The sequence below is a fragment of the Polypterus senegalus genome, chromosome 3 (assembly GCF_016835505.1).
Source record: "Polypterus senegalus isolate Bchr_013 chromosome 3, ASM1683550v1, whole genome shotgun sequence".
Classification (NCBI taxonomy): domain Eukaryota; kingdom Metazoa; phylum Chordata; class Cladistia; order Polypteriformes; family Polypteridae; genus Polypterus; species Polypterus senegalus.
Genome location: NC_053156.1, coordinates 3,408,310 through 3,430,031, shown reverse-complemented (window position 1 = coordinate 3,430,031; position 21,722 = coordinate 3,408,310).

The window sequence follows — 21,722 nt, the reverse complement described above, 5'->3', positions numbered from 1 at the left end:
TCTTCCCCGTGCCCCTCAGCCACAGCACAGTCCCACAAGTACAATCCAAAACTAAAGGCACACTACTCTCTTCACCGCTACTTGTCCCAGCAAGCGTTGTTCTCCTCCTCCCGACTCTGGATCCTGGAGTGGTGGCTGCTGGTTCCTTTTATAGTCCACTCGGAAGTGCTCCAGGTGCTTGATCACCCGTTTCCGGTTGCACTTCCGGGAGGGGCAGAAGAATCGCCCAGACAGGCTCGGGAACCCTTGCCGCACCTGCTGTTGGGAACTCCATCTCCCATAGAGCCCTGCAGGAATCTGAGGCACCACTGCCACCCGGGGGCTGCCATCTAGTGAGTTGTGGGAGGTATTGTGCAGCCCATGACTGTTCCCCCAGATTATATGTAGACGGGACGTCCAGGCCAGGCATCGGCCCCGGTCGTCCGTCACACTGTGTAGGTTTGAGATGGTTGAAGAAGGTGATTGTCGTGCAGTGGAGCAACAGATAACAGCTTCTCTGCCTTGAAGTTCATCTTGCAGTGGTCCCACATAATTAAAGATCTCTGGATGACAGGATTATTGGCATATTGACAATAATTAGTATTTACAGGGGCACAAAGCCATGTATGTAAAGATGTACAGCAAGATTTAATTTCTGTCACTGACCAGGCTGGTTTAAATTCATCAGTTTGTGCCGATTTCCATGTCTTTGTATATTTGCCGCCAATAATAAAAATGAAAAGTAGGTAGTGCCATGCCACCTCCTACTTTAGGTCTTTATAGAGTTGCTATTTGAATGTGTGGACATCTCAAGTTCCAAATAAATGAGATTATAATTGAGTCTAGCTTTTTAAAGAATGATTTATTAATGTATATAAGAATGCTCTGAAATCGAAATAGAAGTCTAGGAAGGATATTTATATTGACAGCATTTATTATAAGGTCAGATGGAGGGTAGACCAGCTGTTAACATCTTGCTTAATTTTTCTCCATGCTGTTACCAAGATTGTATTGAAAAATATCTTTATATTTACTTGTGACGTTCATTCCTAGATATTTAAATAGTTTTCATAGAATTAGAGGTTAGATTTTCAGTCCAGTTTGGTAAGCTAGAGAGTTTACTGGAAAAAGCACACATTTTCAAATGAATTTTGAGACCTCGGGCTTCATGTACAACGCTGTGCGTAGAACTCACAATACAAAATGGCATGTGGACAAAACTGGAAATGTATGTATGCACAAAAAATGCAAATGTGTAAAGTTCTATGAACTTCTGCTTTATAAATACCAAAGAACGTGAAATTTAACACATGTGCACGCGAATACAGTTACATCACGACTCCTGTCAGAATTTGGCACAAGCAACAAAATGAAATTGAAGGAGTGACACAGCATGGCAGAGACACTTCTGAAATTTCAAGTAGAGAAAGTCATACTGTGCCCAAAATAAAAAAGAAGTGGTCAGATATCAAAGTTTACATGAAATGCAAGCCTCAGCCCACCGTCTTGTTTCAGACAATATTACAAAAGCTGACCCCCATACTAAGGACGTGACTCCAGGCGGTGATGGTGCTGCTGTGCCCAACACATCTTCAGATGCTGGCTGCACACACACCTCTGCCTCAGAAACTGCTGGCCGATCATCAGGCTGTGTGCTGACGGCTGTTCTGGAGTCACAAAATGGAATACTGGAGGCTGTAAGAGATGTGGTCAATGAACTAAGAAATATAAGGGCTGTACTGTGTGATATTAACCACAAATTAAATGAATTGGTTACAAAATAAATGCTGCATCTGATTACCTGTTTTTACATTCTGCTAATTACATTCAAATGAAGTTGTGACTCTGTACGATTTGACTGATCATTTAGTGGCTCACGATGTGAGATTCATCATACTGCATCTCTTCAGGTATGGACAAGTCACCAAGATTTCTCTCGGTTTTTTTCCTAGTTTTTTTTGTTTCTTGTTTTCTTAGAGAGTCACAACTTGGGGGAAGTCAAAAACAGTGCCTGTTAAAGCCCATTCAGGCATTCCTTGTGTGATTTTGGGTGATATAAGAAATAAGTTGTTGTTGTTGTAAGGCCCTTGGAATTGAGCAGAATCTGGAGTGTCAGTTGGCCAAATGTTCACATGTAATATGTTCAGAGGCACACAGTCAAAAATTCCTCTGTAAAATGTCTTGTAATTAACAACATCTGTAGGAGAACAAACTTATTTTAATGTTCCAGTGTTATTTTTCTGTGTTGGTATACAAAAGAAAAGATTATATGTCCCTTGCAATATTTCAGAATATGGTGAGTATGATGGGCAGATCTTCACAAGAGCTACAGTCAGTAACGTTACAAAGAGGATTTAAAGAGGATTCATTGCAAAGTAAACGCTGCTAAAAATCTCGACTCTCCATTAGCATCAAAGCTTACGATTAGTTTGTCTCGGTGTAGAGTGAGCGTGAATAAATGTCTACCAACAGAACAAAACAAAAGTTACTAAACATTTTCACTCACACAAAAGTGCCGTCCTGTGCTCCTCTTAGCACATTCTAACAGCAACATCTCTGTCGGCTGTAGATAAAGTGGCGCTTCATTCTGTTCAGTCCTGGCTTCGCTCCATTCGTTAACTCACAGCATTTTTGATTTTTCTTTTTTAAATACCTGTTTGCTTTTTTATCTTCATAAATCTTTTAATGCAGATTGTTGATTTGTATTGTGAACTTCCTGACAATTGGCATGGAGACATGTATGTTAATCTTTACAAAAACACAAAGCTACGCACTGATATAAAAATGTGCCGTAATCGGTTTGTCTCAGATCTTTTATCTCAGGTGACTTGCCACTGATGCACCAAAGCGATTGCACAACACTACGTCATATTTTTCTCATTTCTATGCTCGCTTCACCAAACGGACCTCCCTTACTCTGCTCTTCTAATCGCACTTAATTCACAAACAGCAAAACTCTTCAAATGTTGGTCCCAAGGCCACAAAGGTTCAGAAACGCTGCTCTGAGAAAAACGCTGAAATACACAAAGAGATAGCGAGGGGAAAAAAACATAGCAGGTGGTACCTTTGATGACACGCCGTATTCGTTATTTTTTTATTTAAAAATACAGAATTAAAATTTCAAATGCTTAAGAAAAGTGAGGTATTCAGTATGCAGTGGAACGAAGATTTTGAACATTTCCTGTAAGGCTTTGTAGGCTACTTTGGATTTTTTTGTCATTTTGAGTCTAAAGGAAATATTTTTGCTGTTTGGAATAACAACATCCATGTAAATTCTTTGCTTAAAACTTGTAGTGTTCAAATTTTTTGTAAAACAAAACACATAACAATCAAAATAATAATAATAATAATCCAACTTATTGTTAGGACAGCAAAATAAAACTAAATAATTAACACGAAAATTTGACCATAACAACAGACTTTGAGTGCACTGCTAAAGACTCATTTTATTCAAATTCAAAATATAAAAGTGTTTGAAATGAGCTTACATTAAAACATTTTTGAAAACTGCAATCCTCCATTATTCACTACATCTAGGAATTGACCGATGACACAACTCACATTCACTCGTGACTTCCTCAGAAGTTCTCCATATTTGGTTTCCTGTTTACGGACTCTCAGATTCCATGAATTGACTGGATGGTGAGATTGCAGTCTTGGCATAAGTTGGCGTGGACACAGGAACCTGGAATCACAGCTGATGCTTAAAGGTGATTGTTATGTTTTGATGACATCGATTTTTGTGATCATGCTAGCCTGGTCAGTTTATTTAAGAAGCTGAAATTTATATGTTTATGCTTTACAGGGCTGATTTACTGTCACTGTCACCACAGGCTAATAGTCAGAAGGGTCAAGAACACGTCTTCTTTAATAACTAGCCAATGGTAAGGTACAATTTACAATACAATACAATTTATTTTTGTATAGCCCAAAATCACACAAGAATTGCTGCAATGGGCTTTAACAGGCCTTGTCTCTTGATTGCCCCCCAGCCTTGACTTTCGAAGATAAGAAAAAACTCATAAAAAAACACCCTTAGTAGGGAAAAAATGGAAGAAACCTTGAGAAAGGCAGTTCAGACAGAAACCCCTTTTCAGGTAGGTGGGTGCCAAAAAGAAGGGGGTCAATACAATACAATACACAGAACAGAACAAATCCTCAATACAGTATAAAAATAAATATTTTACAAATATGGAGCAGAATTTAACAGTAAATGATATCCCATAATATGATTTGGATTTGTTTAGAGTCCTGGAGACCTCAGCCATGAAGCTGCCTCCCCAATTTGGCCATTCCACAGCTAAAAATAGCACTGGACCAGCAAATCCGATGAAAGGACCCCTCTACCCCAAGACTACTGCGATCCTCCATCAGGGATGACTTTACTTTAGGCAGGCAAAACAACTTGGCAGGTGGGCCGTGGCACCATGTGCCACATTTGAGTATCAAGAAGAGAAACAGAATAGGTGAAGGTTAGTATTCAATTATAACTATCATATTACTTATGTTTTAGTGCTAATGACTGGCAACATTCCAGGCTCACTGACTAGTACAGGATGGATTGCCAATACTAATAATATTATTCTTATTATCACTTTTGATTTTACTTGCTATAGCATTTTTAGATATTGACATAGCAGTAGAGTGTTGTACTGTGTTAGCCATCGATCGATACAGGAGAAAGTAGGGTGAAATGACACCTTTTAATGGCTAACTAAATAGATTACAAGTGCAAGCTTTCGAGGCAGCTAAGGCCCCTTCATCAGGCAAGGTGTAACAAAAGTCAGGCAAAGCAACTTGGCAGGTGGGCCGAGGCACCAAGTGCCACATTTGAGTACCGAGAAGAGAAACAGAATAGGAGAGAGTTAGTAACAAATTGTAAGTATTATATGACTTATGTTTTAGTGCTAATGACTGACAACAGAGATGCAGTCTGTACAGTTAATCAGCAGCTCTAGTCAGGGTGTGCTAAACTGAAGTCGTGAGTCTTCAGCCGGGATTTAAAAGCTGAGACCGAAGGGGCATCTCTTATAGTAGCAGGCAGACCAGTCCACAGTTTAGGGGCCCTGTAACTGAAAGCTCGATTTCCCACTGTTATTGTATTAATCCTTGGAATCCTAAGCAGACCGACATCTTGAGATCTTAATGTGCGCTCAGGTTTGTAAGTCATGATAAGTTCAGACAAGTAAGCCGGACCTCGGCCATTTAATGCTTTATATGTTAAAAGGGGGATTTTGAAATCTGCCCTAAACTTAACTGGGAGCCAGTGTAAAGATTTAAGAACTGGAGTTATGTTTTCATATTTTCTTGTTTTTGTAATAATTCTTGCAGCAGCATTTTGGATTAACTGGAGGCTGTATAGAGAACAGTTTGAACAGCCAGTGAACACCGCATTGCAGTAGTCAATCCTACTAGAAATAAATGCAAGAATTAATTTTTCCGAATCCTGTTTATTTAAAAAGTGCCTTAATTTCCTAACATTATTAAGATGGAAGAAACATGATTTGGACAACTTTGTAATATGCTCTTTAAATGATATGCTAGAGTCAAAGATAACTCCGACTGCGGGCTGATTCAGTAAAATTAAAGGTGATTCCAACTGAGTTAAATGATGATAGAATATTGTTGTGATCAGCGTCATTCCCTCTAACAATTAACATTTCTGTTTTATCTGTATTTAAAGACAAGTAGTTCTCATCCATCCACTCCTTTAATTCATTAACACACTAGTTAAAGACAACATGGGAGAAATTTCATTTGATCTAAATGAGAGGTATAACTGGGTGTCATCTGCATACGAGTGAAAATTAACATTATGTTTCCAAATGAGAGATCCCAGTGGAAGCATGTAAAGTGAAAACAGTAAAGGTCCCAGTACTGAGCCCTGCGGGACACCATATTGAACTTCTGTATATAATGGAGTCCTGTCAGCACATTTCTGTACATATTGGAATCGATTTGATAAATAAGAACTGAACCAAGCGAGCACGGGGCCTGTAAGCCCAACATCATTTTCTAGCCTGTGCAGTAAAATAGAATGGTCAGTGGTGTCAAATGCTGCACTTAAGTCCAACAACATAATTACAGTGGAGTTTCCTTCATCAAAGGATATCAGAATGTCATTTACAACCCGCGTTAGTGCCGTTTCTGTACTATGACCAGTGTGGAAACGAGACTGGAATTTCTTAAATAAATTGTAATGCGTAAGGTGTGACTGAAGCTGACTGGCGACTACTTTTTCTAGTATTTTAGAGAGAAACGGTAAATTTGAAATAGGCCTATAATTATTTAGTATGTGTGGGTCTAGGTCTGACTTTTTAAGTAATGGTTTAATGACTGACACTTTTAGTGCATCAGGTACTGTGCCATGCAATAATGAACTATTGATAATGTTTAGAATAGGCGCTGCAAGAACATCCATGGCACTTTTTACTAGTTTTGTTGGCACTGGATCTAGGGAACAAGTAGTGGGCTTCATTTTAGAAATTAAAGCTAAGACTTCCTGCTCAGTTACAGGTTTGTACTGTGATGCAGAGATCTGGGATCTTATAATTTTAATTTTCTCATTGAAGAAGTTCATAAAGTCTGTACTGCTAATATCTGTTGGTATTTTGCACTGTAGATCTGAATTCCCATTTGTTAATTTAGCCACTGTTCTAAACAGTACACAAGGATTTTTATTATTGCTATTATTGTAGAATAGTATTCTGAGCGAGCTTTAAAGATAGCTTTTTTTTATATTTTTTTAACACTCTCTCTCCATGCAATTTAAAAAACATGTAGCTTTGTTGTTCTCCATCATCGCTCCAGTTTTCGACACTCTAATTTAAGAGCTCGAGTGTTTTCATTAAACCAGGGAGAGTTTCTATGTGCTTTTGTTTTAAGGGGAGCCACTGCGTCCAGAGCATCTCTCAAGGTCACATTATAATGTGATGTCAGCTGATCTAAATTGTTTTCCACATTTACATTTGATGTTAACTGATCTAAATGGTTTTTCACAATTACACTCGACTTGTTCAAAGTATCTATAAATTTTGAAGCAGAATTGCAATCTAGATGTCACACTGTCTTTGTTTTAATCTGTGAGTGCGTTGGCAAGGGCAGAACTAAATCAAATGTAATTAAGTAGTGATCAGAAATAACTTCATTTAATGGAGTAATATTTAAATTTTGAATTTCAACTTTGTAAGTCATAATTAAATCTAATGTGTGGTTATGATTATGAGTTGGACCTTTGACAATCTGACAAAATCCTGCTGAGTTTAATAAATAAGTAAAACATTTGCTAAAAGTGTCAGTTTCCACATCAATGTGTACATTAATATCCCCCATCAGTACTACGTGATCATAATTTATAGCCAAATCAGATAAAAGGTTGCTAAATTCGTTCATGAACAAGTATTTGACCCTTGTTGTCTGTAGACTAGCACTATAATTGTGTTGGAATCTGTTTTAATATTTAAAATGAATGCCTCATAGGATGTAAAGTCATCGGTGGCATCCAGAGAGTCCTTGCCAGCTCTTGAAAATCCAGGGGAGAGGGTTTAAATCTCACACCAGGCCGTACCCATATCCGCAGCAGGTCTCCAAAGTGAACAGCCTCTGCAATGTTAGAACAATGTAGAAAAGGGAAGTTGGCAAGCCAGATCCGTAATTTCGGGATAAGGATTGGCTCTAAGGGCTGGGTGAGTCAGGCTGGAGTTAGAAGCAGGGCTGAGTGTGAGTTGCGACTGCACACGGGGGCCTTGGGGGCAAGCGTGTGGCCTTTGGTAATGCCTAGCAGCTGGCTTAGAACTGGTGCAGAACAGGGGAATCCGACTGTTTAATTAAAACAAAGCATTGTGAAGGTTGGAGAGTGGTGTTGACGCAATCTGATTTCTGCTCAGTGCTCTGAATGTCAAAGTGAAGAATTTCAATGAAGTGCAGGCAAACAACGAGAGTAACTTCCTATGACAGTTCCCATTCTACCTACTTATTTACTGTCTAGTGAAACCAAAGTCAAGGTTGAGTTGGCAAAATAGTTTCCTCCATGGAAAGTTGGTAAGGTCTCAATATTTCCTCCATTGTCTCGATCCTGGAGATCACGGTTGTATGGTCTCAGTGACAAATGGCTCTACTAATGGGAATAAGATGAAACCTAAGGAATTGATGGAATAACACCACCATGTGTGGAACCTATAGATTAACATGTCTCATCATGAAATCTCTTCCAGTGAGGGATCATGGCATCTATCTTTTATCGATTAATATAAAAATTGAGAGAGGGGGATACCCAGAGACATGTCTCTCTACTCAGAAATAATCTAGTACTGATGAGAGCCTTTCCATAGGGGCATAATCATTTGAATAACCTGCACATAATGGTGGTGGAATGCCAATAATTCCTCTGTGATCCTAATCCAGGAGTTCACTGTTATATGGTCTGAATGGAAAAGGCCTTTCTGGGGGGACCCAGTCCCTTGAGCACCCCTTCCCCAAGCTAGACTATTCAAAGAAGTGGAAGTAGGCCATTTAGTCAGTTTCTTCAACTCAAATTAGATTTAGAACTTCTGCTACACCCCCCTCCCCCCCACTGTTATGGCAAAAAATTGTCACCAAAAGCTTTTTACCTGAAATGAAGGCTATTAAGAGACACAGGATAGGCAAACAGAATCCATGGTTTTATTGCAATAAAACAACAATAATAATAACACGGACTCAACCAAATACAGCCAAATTGGACTGAGTACTGAATAGGCCAAGAATCACAGTTTATATAGTTATTTCTTATCTTCCTGACCTTGCTCAATTTAGCTCATTCTGCACCTGTCCAGCCGGTACCTCGAGTTCTCATGGGAACCATTATTATATCCTGATTTTCTTTCTGCAGCTGTCCACCGGTATTTTTACTGTCTGTTGTTCATTTTTACTTTCTGTTTTTGCTTATTTTGATTGGCCTCGGCCTGGCAGATGTTTCCTCTTCTATTTTTGGGCTTTCTCTTATCACTTCCCCTTCCTTGGCTTTCAAGCTATTTTATACTTGGTGGCTTAAAGCTTCCTCATTGGAAGGCATGTTAGTGGGATTGAAGAGGTTTTCGAAGTACTCCCCGACCCACAATGTCTCGAGTCGAGGTCAGCAGCGCACCATCCCCACCATATACAGTGTTAACACTGCACTTGCCGGACGGTGGACCAGAATCTCCTTGAAGCCGTCCGAGTTTTTGCCTCAGCAACCACCAAAGCCGCATTCTGCTTGGCCTGCCGGTACCTATTAGCTGTCCCACAGGGTAAAATGGTCCGGTAGGACTCCTTCTTCAGCTTGACGGCATCCCTCACCGCCGGTGTCCACCAACGGGTTCGGGGATTGCCGCCACGACAGGCACCGACCACCTTACGGCCACAGCTCCGGTCAGCTGCCTCAACAATAGAGGCACGGAACATGGCCCATTCGGACTCAATGTCCCCCACCTCCCTCAGGATGTGGTCGAAGTTCTGCTGGAGGTGGGAGTTGAAGCTGCTTCTGATGGGACTCTGCCAGACGTTCCCAGCAGACCCTCACAACATGTTTGGGCCTACCAGGTCTGACCGGCATCCTCCCCCACCATCGAAGCCAACTCACCACCAGGTGGTGATCAGTTGACAGCTCCGCCCCTCTCTTCACCCGAGTGTCCAAGACATGTGGCCTCAAGTCCGATGACACGACCACAAAGTCAATCATCGAACTGAGGGCTAGGGTGTCCTGGTGCCAAGTGCACATATGAACACCCTTATGCTTGAACATGGTGTTCGTTATGGATAATCCGTGACGAGCACAGAAGTCCAATAACAAAACACCGCTCCGGTTCAGATCGGGGGGCCATTCCTCCCAATCACGCCCTTCAAGGTCTCACTGTCATTGCCCACATTAGCATTGAAGTCTCCCAGCAGTACGAGGGAGTCTACAGAAAGTATGCCCTCTAGCACCTCCTCCAGGGACTCCAAAAAGGGTGAGAACTCCAAACTGCTGTTCAGCGCATACGCACAAACAACAGTCAGGACCCGTCCCCCCACCCGAAGGTGGAGGGAGGCTACCCTCTCGTCCACCGGTGTAAATGCCAATGCACAGGCTCCAAGTTGGGGGGCAATAAGTATGCCCACACCCGCTCAGCGCCTCTCACCAGTGGCAATTCCAGAGGGGTAGAGAGTCCAGCCCCTCTCAAGGAGATTGGTTCCAGAGTCCAAGTTGTGCGTCAAGGTGAGCCCAACTATATCTAGTTAGAACCTCTCAACCTCTCGCACTAGCTCAGGCTCCTTCCCCTTCAAAGACGTGACATTCCACGTCCCAAGAGCAAGCTTCTGTAGCCGAGGATCAGACCGGCAAGGTCCCCGTCTTCGGCCACCACCTAACTCACACTGCACCCGACCTCCTTGGCCCCTCCTATAGGTGGTGAGTCCATGAGAAGGGGGACCCACGTTGCCTCTTCGGGCTGTGCCAGGCTGAGCCCCATAGGTACAGGCCCGGCCACCAGGCACTCACCATCGAGCCCCACCTCCAGACCTAGCTCCAGAGGGGTGCCCCAGTGACCCGCATCTGGGCAAGGGAAAACGCCGTCCAAATTTTTTCTTCGTCATAAGAGGTCTATTGAACCGCTCTTTGTCTCATCCCTCACCTAGGACCAGTTTGACTTGGGTGACCCTACCAGGGGCATAAAGCCCCAGACAACAGAGCTCCTAGGATCAGAAGCAGAGCCTGGGTACTCGGAGGTGGGCTCCTCCATCTCTGTGGCTGAGGTCACCGAGGTGGTCAAAAAACTCCTTGGTGGCAGGACTCTGGGGGTGGATGAGATACGCCCGGAGTTCCTCAAGGCTCTGGATGTTGTAGGACTGTCTTGGTTGACACGTCTCTGCAACATCGCATGGACATCGGGGACAGTGCCTCTGGATTGGCAGACCGGGGTGGTGGTCCCCCTCTTTAAAATGGGGGACCGGAGGGTGTGTTCCAACTACAGAGGGATCACACTCCTCAGTCTCCCTGGAAAAATGTATTCGGGGGTCCTGGAGAGGAGGGTCCGTTGGATAGTCGAACCTCGGATTCTGGAGGAACAGTGTGGTTTTCATCCTGGTCGCAGAACAGTGGACCAGCTCTACACCCTTAGCAGAATCCTGGAGGGTGCATGGGAGTTTGCCCAACCAGTCTACATGTGTTTTGAGGACTTGGAAAAGGCGTTCGACCGTGTCCCTCGGGGAATCCTGTGAGGGAGCTCCGGGAGTATGGGGTACCGGACCCCCTGATAAGAGCTGTTCGGTCCCTGTACAACCGGTGTCAGAGCTTGGTCCGCATTGCCGGCAGTAAGTCGAGCCCGTTTCCGGTGAGAGTTGGACTCCGCCAGGGCTGCCCTTTGTCACCGATTCTGTTCATAGCTTTTATGGACCGAATTTCTAGGAGCAGCCAGGGTGTTGAGGGGGTCCGGTTTTGGTGGACTCAGGATTGGGTCACTGCTTTTTGCCGGTGATGTTGTCCCGTTTGCTTCATCAGGCCATGATCTTCAGCTCTCTCTGAATCGTGAAGCAGCTAGGAAGAGAATCAGCACCTCCAAATCTGAGACTATGGTCCTCATCTGGTAAAGGGTGGAGTGCCCTCTCAGGGTTGGGGGAGCGATCCTGCCCCAAGTGGAGGAGTTCAAGTATCTCAGGGTCTTGTTCACGAATGAGAGAAGAATGAAGCGTGAGATCGACAGGCGGATCGGTGCAGCGTCCGCAGTGATGCGGGCACTGCATTCGTCTGTTGTGGTGAAAAAGGAGCTGAGCCGTAAGGCAAAGCTCTCAATTTACCAGTCGATCTACGTTCCTACCTTCACCTATGCTCATGAGCTATGGGTAGTGACCGAAAGAACGAGATCGCAAATACAAGCAGCTGAAATGAGTTTCGTCCGCAGGGTGTCTGGGCTTTCCCTTAAAGATAGGGTGAGAAGCTCAGTCATCCGGGAGGGACTCAGAGTAGAGCCGCTGCTCCTTCGCATCGAGAGGAGTCAGATGAGGTGGCCCGGGCATCTGATCAGGATGCCTTCTGGACACCTCCCTGGTGAGGTGTTCCGGGAACGTCTGACCAGGAGGAGGCCCCGGGGAAGACCGAGGACATGCTGGAGGGATTATGTCTCCTGGCTGGCCTGGGAATGCCTCGGGATTCCCCCGGAAGAGCTAGAAGAAGTGGCTGAGGAGAGGGAAGTCTGGGCCTCTCTGCTCAAGCTGCTGCCCCAGCGACCCAACCTCGGATGTGCGGAAGAGAATGGATGTATGGATGGATGGATGGCTTAAAGCTAAACTTTAATTAAAAAGAAATCTGACATGTGCTTTTCTTTAATCATTTACTTGGCAGGCCTGACTTGCATTAATTTCTGCACTAAGGTTAATGCTTATATATTTTTCTATATTTATTTATGCTAATACATGAATACACTAATTTTATTTTCTATACATTCCATCATCTTGACCTCATTGTAACAATGCATTTGCTGTTTCTGCTGACTCACTCATTCCCCCTTCTGTTGTCCTCAAGTAGTTTCTGTACGTCATTCTCTTCCTGCTCTATCCTTCCTTTCCCAATATTTGGTAATTTTGCTTCAAGCTTAACTAGAAAATAAATAAAGACTAATGTCTTTATTTAACTATTTGCTTGACATATCTAAATTATGCTAAATCTAATGCTTCAGAAGCTGTTAATTACTTTTATGTCTATTTATGCTAATACTGCTAATACATAATTTTTTTATTTTCCATACCACCTGCTCAATTACTCAACAATGAAATTCGACCCAGTTAGTATTTTCTTCAGGAAATAGTATTAGAGCGACACATTAGAGTGCTTCTTATGGGAATTAGTTCACATGTCCTCATCCTACAGATCACTAAGTTAGTTTTTTATCAGGTGGAAATAGCATTAGATTACCACTTAGTACAAGGATTGGGGATACATCTTAGGTACAAAACTCACTTTTCTGCTGAGCCTCCCTGGATGTGATACTTGGAATATGCCTAGCAATGGGCTCTTAACTATCCACATGCCTTGTCATCTAATTAATGATGCACATAAATGGATGAACGAGATTCTCACTGTCCCTACATACTAGCGAAACCACAGCCAAGGGAATGGGTTTTGCTAAATCAGCGGGGATAGAAGACCCTGTTAAGCTTGAATCTAATCTGGCACTGTGAAGATACATAAGAGGCATAGAATAAGTAGGATACCCCAGGTCCCGCCCGGGCCATGGTGCGCTGCCAATGAAAGACCACTACTCTTATCGTTTTTTTCACTCACCCGGTGAGGGATGAGGGGGAGCCCTGCTGGACTCTTGCTTCAGGTGTCAAGCACCCGAGCCACACTCGTGGCATCGTTCATAGTGACATCGCTTTTTGATCCTTCAATGTCGGCTCTTCCAATCACTGTGAAGCAGAATTCACCAACCATTGGATTATTCACCCAATAATAGGGAACGCAAGCTGGGTGAAGACCGTCGTGAGAGAGGTTAGTTTTACCCTACTGATGGTGTTATCGCAATAGCAATCCTGCATAGTATGAGAGGAACCACAAGTTCAGACATTTAGTGCATGTGCTTGGCTGAGGACCCAATGGTGTGAAGCTACCATGTGCGGGATAATGACTGAACGCCCTAAGTCAGAATCCCTCCTAAACATGATGATGAAACACCCTAGTGCCATGAAGCCTCAGTGGGCCTGGGATAGCCGAAGGCTGCCAACCACCTGTGGGGTGTGGCAGACTGGCATGGAGGGCCATTTGAGATGGATCCAAGGAGCAACGCAGATGAGCCTCTGCTCCCTCATCCTCTTTTGCACCGCACATTCATGGGCAACCCTTGCTAAATCATTCATAGACGACCTGATTCGGGGTCAGGGTGTCGTACGTAGTAGAGCAGGTCCCTCACTGCCATCCATTGAAAGTCAGCTCTCGAGCCAAACTTTTGTTACCCTTTCTCTTACCCCCCTCTAGACCTCACATCTGTCCAGGCTCCATAACCCAGAAAACCCTCCCCCTCTGTCTCTATGTTCTCTCACATGCCCAGAAGATGGCCGGGGGTACCTCAGCGGGGTACATGACCAGATGCCCATTCACTGTCGTCTCTGGGTTGTGAGTAACCCAAATGCCAACAGGTGGGTGGATTGGAATGGGGAGGCTGGTCTTAATAGTGAAAAAGACAGATGGTCATCCAAAAAAATGAGTCCTAGGTTGGAGTCATTTGCCACTGGCCCGAGGGTGTGAGGAGCCTGAACTCTGATTTAAAGGTGGTGGAGGGAGCTTAATAGTGAAAAAGACAAAGGGTCATGTAACTTAAAAGAGGCAGGAGTGGTATGGGGCCTAATGGAGTAGCAGAGGTCATGTAGCCGGAGCTGGTAAAGAGTCATGCTGGCTGGGAGGCAGAGGGACATGTAGTTTCCAACAGGGCTGGAAAAATGTCTACGTCCCCTCAGGAGCAGTGGGCCATGCAGGCTTGGATGCAGAAGGTCATGTAGGATGTGAAGCAGATGTGAACCTACTTTTGCCCACCTGTCCCAGTTTCATGACCCTTTTCCTCTGAGTTCACATTACCCTCTATGGGGTGCGCAAATGTAGGTTTACAGTTGTTCATATGGAGAAAGACATACAGGTTATGATGATTCCAGTGAACTCACAACTGTAAACCTACTTTTGCACACCCCTATACTATATATATATATAGAACAGGGTGAAATATTCAAGTCTGACAGGGGGACTTCAACATATTTTGACATGTCAGTTATTCCATTCACCCTTTTAGCCTCATAGTAAAACATGGGGGATCCAAAGACTTTGAGAGTCAGATGGGGGGACTCTCTGGGAGTTATGGTGGTAGTGGCAGGGTGAGAGGGCAGTGAGCTGTAGACGTTGTTTCAGTGGATGGAATGTTTGGTAGCAGTGATGCTGACTGATTTGAACTATTTGCTTAAAATAGTTAATGAGAATTACCTATCTTGGATGAGAACTACTTGTCTTTAAACACAGATAAAACAGAGATGTTAATTGTTGGAGTGAACGGCGCTGATCACAACAATATTTTGTCATCATTTAACTCAGCTGGAATCCCCATTAATTTTACTGAATCAGCCCGCAATCTAGGAGTTATCTTTGATTCTAGCATGTCATTTAAAGTGCTTATTACAACGTTGCCTAAATCAGGTTTCTTCCATCTCAAAATTATTGGCATTCCACCAAGTGAGGTTGTTTGGTTCCCCGGGAACCACTGCAGCATGGGGTACAGCAGGCCACTTAGCATGTGTAAGGCTTGGGCCATCACACCTTTGAAAGAGACATTTGTGCGATATATAGGACAGAACATCACCCTGATGTGTCCCCCAGGCTGGTCAAGCACTGGCCCACACTGATGCTGGACACTAGTGATAGCCATCACTACTGCAGACCCCAACCTGGTGGTGTAGTGGGCATAACAATGTGTTGTTCACTAGCTATTCATACCGTTCTCTGTGCAGTTTTCAGTTAACTCAAAATGCTACTGTAAAACCATTAAAAGAACTCAGCAGAATGACCCCATAACTCTTGTTCTTAACTGTTTACACTCACTTCCCATTAAGCTTAGGGATGATTGCAAAATCTTCCTTCTAACATATAAAACCTTAAATGGCCAAGGCCCTGCTTACCTCTCTGAACTTCTCATTACTTACAAAATGGAGCACACATTAAAACAATCGAGCACATCTGTCTCGTCTTAAACTCTCCAAAATGTTTCCAGGACATGATCCAACCTGCGAACGCTGCAAACTAGTTCCAGCCTTACTGGGTGACATGTTCTGGGCCTGCACCAAATTAACATCATTCTGGACAAAAATTTTTAATTACCTTTCAGACAGCCTTGGACTCACAATCCCTCCTAACCCATTAACAGCTGTGTTTGGGGTTCTTCCAGAGGGGCTTAAAGTGGAGAAAGACAAACAAATTGTGATGGCATTCACTACACTCTTGGCACGCAGACTTATTCTGATAAACTGGAAGAACCCAAACTCTCCTCTTTTAAGTCAGTGGGAAACCGATGTGTTATATTATTTGAAATTGGAAAAAATCAAATACTCAGTTAGAGGATCTGTACAGACTTTTTTCAAAACATGGCAGGATCTAATCAGTAATATTTTAAAATAAGTTTATAAAGCACAGAGAATTTATTAATTTAGGTATGTTTACAAGCCTTAAATTTCACACCGTTTGCCTTGCTCTCTCTCAGGGGTGGGGATCGATTTGTCCTTAACTCAATTTTTCTTTTGTAAAAACTTGATTGATTTGTATGGATTGCAAAAAAATTTATAAAAATATAAAAATAAATAAATAAATAAATAAATATCATATGTTTATATCTAGAGTGATTGAAGTAATAAAGTAAATATTAAGAGCACCTGGAGCAGTAGGAGATTGCCGTACACTCTGATAACATTAGAAATAACAGAACAGGACTTCCGGGTATGGCGGCAAGGTGAGCAGACGCGTTTTCCTCGTGCTTAATTGCTTTTCAATAAATCCTGTATAATATTCCAGAGAGAGGTCATATAAAGAGACAAAATTGTAAGCACAAGAGTAAACTACTTCAAACATGCCAAAAAAAGCGGCTAAGGAGAAGAAAACGATGGAGAGCTGCGAGGATGCAGGTCAGGAGCTAGCTGAAGGGGAGCCATGCTCAATGGAGCAGGCACACACTGACGTGTCCGCGGATGCTGAACAAGTCATAAACATGGAAAATCCATCAATAAAGGACCTCATGCTTGCCATAACCTCATTCAAACAAGACTTTAACACAAAAATTGACGGTGTACTGACGGAAATAAGAATTGTCCAAAAGGACGTGAAAGACTGTAGTGGGCGTATCATGGAGGCCGAAAGGCGAATATCTACGGGAGAAGACGAGTTACAAAACCTGAAAGTAACTATCGAAAAACTTGAAAACAAGACAGAAAACCTCAATAACAAAGTCGAAGACTTAGAAGGGAGGAGTAGACGTAATAACCTGGGTGTACTGGGCATACCCGAGAAAGTAGAAGGCAATGATACCTGTTCCTTTATGGAAAAATGGATAGCGGATACTCTGAAGATAACGCCGCCGGTTTTGGAGAGAGCGCACCGGATAACAGCGAACCAAAGTTCCACTACGTACCCGAGAACTATTATCATCAAGTGCTTAAACTACAAGGACAGAGAAAATATCTTGAAAGCTGCGCGGATACAGAAAGAGGTGATGTACCAAAACAACAAAATAAGATTTCTTCCTGACTTGCCAACGGAGGTGTATAAGCGACAGAGGAGTTACGACGGAGTGAGGAAGCGGTTACGGGAACTCGGTCTGGACAAGCACCGGGTAATATACCCCGCACGGCTCCTGCTGACCAACGATGACCGTACTGTCGTCTTCAATACGCCAACGGACGTGAATAAGTACATCAAGAAACTGGAGCCAGTGACTGAGGATGATTAAATTAAGTGTGACTTGATGAGAACTTTTATTGAACTTATTTATTGAACTTGAGGTCTTGTCAGATGAGGCTGCTGGAAACTAAGAGGTATGTAGGGCCTAAATTTGCTGGAAACATGACATCGTACTACTTACAGACTTGAGTCTCTTGGAATACTAATATAAAGCGTTAAATAAGTACTGTTTAAAGATATATTTTATTTTATTTAGTTTTCTCCTTTGTTTTCTTCCTAAAGTGTAATTAGGTGCTTTGTATGTGAGAGCTGAAAAGTACGTGCATGTAGTATAACATATTTTATTTTCAGCTGATAGATAAAATATCTTATCTGGTTTTTTTTTTTACCATAGACAAGTAATTGAGCTGAGTTTTGGCTTACAGGAGAATAGTTCCTCAGTATAGTGTGGACCTATTCCTGATAATGGAGGGAAGTTACTTAGGGGTTTTGGGGAGCCTGTATGTTCTAGGAATCAGGCCTGGGTTCTGGGTGGGTTGCTCTCTTCCTTTCGTTTTGGGTTTTATTTCAAATGGTACCCTTTATAGGTTCTTATTGTTATTCTTGCACTAAGGTAATTTACCTTTATTTATGTTAATTATGACATTATAAAAATGACAGACGTTTTGGTTGAATGTGTATCTTGGAATTGTAGAGGCCTACGTAAACTAACTAAAATAAAACAAGTAATGGATAGAATAAAACAGATAAGAGCCAAAATTGTGTTCCTACAGGAAACACACATGTTAGATCATGAGATAATCAAAATTAAGCGTAGATGGCCGGGTCAGGTATTGTCTTCAGTGTACTGTTCGAATTCCAGAGGAGTTATAATTATGATTCATAAGTCTATTCCTTTGCGCATTGATAAAATAACTAAAGACCCCAAAGGTAGATTTTTGATTGTACAGGGAAACATTTTATCAACTCGGATTAATCTGATTAATGTATATGGACCTAATGATGATAACGCAGATTTTTATAATGATTTATTTTTGAGAATCTCCACAATGCCCGGAAAACACATTATGGCAGGTGATTTCAATTGTGTTTTGCAACCCAATAAGGACCGGTCAACTGGTAAGGATCATACCCATGTAAGGTCTAGAAAAGCTTTACAATATTTTATAAAGGAACTTAACTTGGTGGATATTTGGAGGGCTCAAAACCCAATAAAAAGGGAATATTCATGTTGGTCGAGTACTTCTAAAGGGTACTCAAGAATAGATTACTTTCTGATTTCAGCCGAACTAATTTCATGTATCAGAAATTGTCAATATAGTAGTATTCTTATTTCGGACCATGCTCTTGTATCTTTGACATATGTTGTACCAAAGTTTTTTATAATCGTACTAAATGGAGATTTCAAATACAATGGATGCAAGACAAAAGATTTCTTGAATTCTTAGGGGATCAAATTGATTACTATTTTGAACATAACACTACCCAAACATCAGCTATAATCAGATGGGAAGCCTTTAAAGCCTTTATACGAGGACAAGTTATAAGTTATACGAGTAGGAAGACAAAAGAGAAACAGGAGAAATATAAAACACTTGAAACAAAAATTCACTCGAGGAAAAAAGTTTACAAGCAGGCCAAAATACTGATGATGTTTTAAAAGACTTGCTATTGTTAAGAACCCAATATAATGAAAAAACATATGAAAAAGCAGCAGCTAATTTAGTAAGATTAAAGCAGCAATTTTATGAGCAGGGAGAAAAACCAGGCAGACTTCTTGCTTGGCGTATAAAACAACAGGAATTAGAGAGAGCAATTATCAGTATTGAAGATGAAAATGGAAATATGACTGTAGACCCGTTGGAAATTAATAAACCGTTTAGAAACTTCTACGAAAAACTATATTGCTCTGAATGTAAGGCCACGACTGATGCTCACTCCGCGTTTCTTGATAACCTCAACATTCCTAAAATATCTGAGGAACTTAAAATTAAATTAGATGGTGAGATTACGACAGTTGAAATTACGGAGGCTATAAAGACATTAAAAGGTGGTAAAACAGCAGGACCTGATGGCCTGCCCATCGACTTATATAAATATTTCAGTGATAAATTGGTTAAGCCACTCTATGATATGTATATAGAATGTTATAATAATGTCTGTCTTCCTAAGTCTATGAGAGAGGCTTTAATCATTCTTTTACCAAAACCAGGAAAACCGAATACAAAGTGTGGAAATATGCGTCCTATTAGTCTGATAAACACAGATACCAAAATAATATGTAAAATCTTGGCAAAAAGGCTAGAGACTGTACTCCCGGGCATTGTGGGTGATGATCAGAACGGGTTCATTAAGAATAGACAGGGATTTCTACAACGTAAGACGTGTTTTAAATATTTTGCATAGCCAAAAAGAGGAAAAGGATACTGCTCTTCTATCGCTCGATGCAGAGAAGGCTTTTGATAGGATCGAATGGGCTTATCTCTTTGACGTTCTCGTAAAATTCGGATTTGGAAAATCATTTTTACATTGGATCAAATTATTACACTCCAACCCAATGGCTGAAGTTTTAACCAATGAGATGATTTCTGAGCCTTTTAATATTACAAGAGGTTGCCCTCAAGGCTCACCATTGTCCCCACTTTTATTCATTTTGGCTATAGAACCGCTAGCAATAGCCGTAAGAGCAAATAACCACATACAAGGGATTAAACTAGGTGGCAAGGAACATAAAATAGCTTTATTTGCTGATGATGTAGTGTTATTCCTAAAACAATTAAACGCCTCTCTTCCAGCACTTTTAGATCTGATCGATCAATTCGGAAATATATCGGGTTATAAAGTGAACACATCAAAATCATCGTTACTGCTGCTGAATAAAGATAGCTGTCCAGATACATCACATTTATTTACCTTGAAAATATCACCCAGCTTTACATATTTGGGTATCAAAATTGTTCCCCAATTAGAAAATATAATCTCTACAAACTATAATGTTATAATGGAATCAACATTTAAAGATCTGGAGAGATGGTTATCTTTACCAATTTCATTGATAGGAAGGATAAATATATTGAAGATGAACATTTTGCCTAAATTCATGTATTTATTCCAAAATATCCCCTTGGCGCCACCAGCTGGAATGTTCTCAAAGATTAATTCATTATTCAGGAAATTTATTTGGAACAAGAAATGCCCTCGAGTTCGTCTCTCTCTTCTCTATCTTCCATTTGACACTGGAGGGTTAAAATGTCCCAACCTGCACTGGTACTATTTAGCTGCACAATTAAGAACAATAATGTTTTATTTTTCCTCTGGAAATAAACCATCCTGGGTGGATATGGAGTCATGTGGTTTTTGCGTTACCTTTAAACTTGTATATATATTCAGATAAGATTAAACAACTGAAAACAGTCACCAAGCATCCCATAGTTTGTAATATGATTGGAGTATGGTGTGAAGTTAGAGAATACATGAAAATAGATGACTCTTCATCCCAGTATAGTCCCATTTGGGGCAACACATTATTCAAACCAGGCACGAAGGACTCAGGATTCCGGTTGTGGGCTGAAAAGGGATTAAGCAAAATTAGTGATCTTTTTGAGGAGGGAACGTTGATGTCGTTTGAGCAGATATCTAATAAATATAATATTCCAAGAAAACATTTCTTTAAATATTTACAGATAAGGAGCTTTGTTCTTTCTAGACAGAATCAAGCACTAAACTTGCCAGTACTTTCTTCTTTGGAGGAATTAATTACTAAGAAATGCAACAATAAAGGATTAATATCAGTTTTTTACAACTGGCTTGTATCAGGGTCTACTGAATCAAACAACACCGAAACTTGAATTATGGAAGACGGGATTGAACGAGGATATATCTGAGGATGAATGGAGACAAGTTTGTAAAAATTCTCAGAAACAGTTAGGGAGCGTTAGCTTAAAACTACTTCAATATAACTGGTTGATGCAGACTTATATAACTCCTGTCAAAATAAATAGGTTTAATAAAAATATTCCTGATACATGTTTCAAATGTAGAGAGGCACAGGGTTCATTTGTACATTGTGCTTGGGAATGTAACATTATTAGAGACTTTTGGGTGGAAGTGATTAATATTACAAAGATAATTGTACCCTTGAATATTCCCTTAGATGCAAAAATGATTTTGCTACATTTATATCCAAAGAACCTTAAACTAAATCTTCAGCAGCGCAAATTCATAGATTATGCTATATTACAAGCTAAAAAAACGATAGCTCTTAACTGGAAAAGGCCTGATCCGCCATCTATTGGAACTTGGATTAATGCCATGGCACAGTGTATGGTCA